Raw genomic sequence first — 670 nt, forward strand, 5'->3', positions numbered from 1 at the left:
TCCTTATTTTCCAGCAGAATAACAAGAAGTACAAGCTAGTCATTTCCCCACATTCTCTTTGCTGTTTGCAGGGTTTTATTTCTGCTGTACCTGCTTTCCCTTCTGTAGGTCACCCTGGCATGGAGTATGTGCTCACCAGGCTGATCTCTGGGTCGCAGGCAGCCACAGACCAACATCCCCATGCAGTTGCTTCAGCGGGAACGGGAAGTGTTAAGAGATGCACAGTGGATTCACCTGGGCTCACTCTTTTTAGGAATCTGAGATGGTGTGAAGAAATAAAAAGCATTCTTCCTCAGCTTTGCGCATCGCCACCTCTCAGCAAAGCCTGTGGGTGTGCCTGGAGGCGTGCAGGGTTCCTGTGCGTGGATGTGTTGGCAGTCGGGGTCTGCGCCCCCTGCTCCGGCACCTGGCCTGGGCGAGCGCTGAGGGGAAGAGAGTGGCTGTGAAGGGCCAGCCCCCGGGAGCACTTCTGGGAGCAGCGAAAGAGCAAAGGCGGGTGTCTGGCGCTCCAGACCCGCCGGTGGAGTCACTAGCACGCCCTAGTCGGAAGCAAGAAAACTGTTCTTGCGAGTTTGCCACTAAGCGCGCTGCTGGCAACAGCCTCTCGGCAGCGCAGCAGCCAGCTGGAGCGGCCGCAGCGCCGGGGCAGGGGGGGAGCCCCCGGCGGGGC

Source organism: Buceros rhinoceros, unplaced genomic scaffold (assembly GCF_000710305.1).
Source record: "Buceros rhinoceros silvestris isolate BGI_N320 unplaced genomic scaffold, ASM71030v1 scaffold15501, whole genome shotgun sequence".
NCBI lineage: Eukaryota > Metazoa > Chordata > Aves > Bucerotiformes > Bucerotidae > Buceros > Buceros rhinoceros.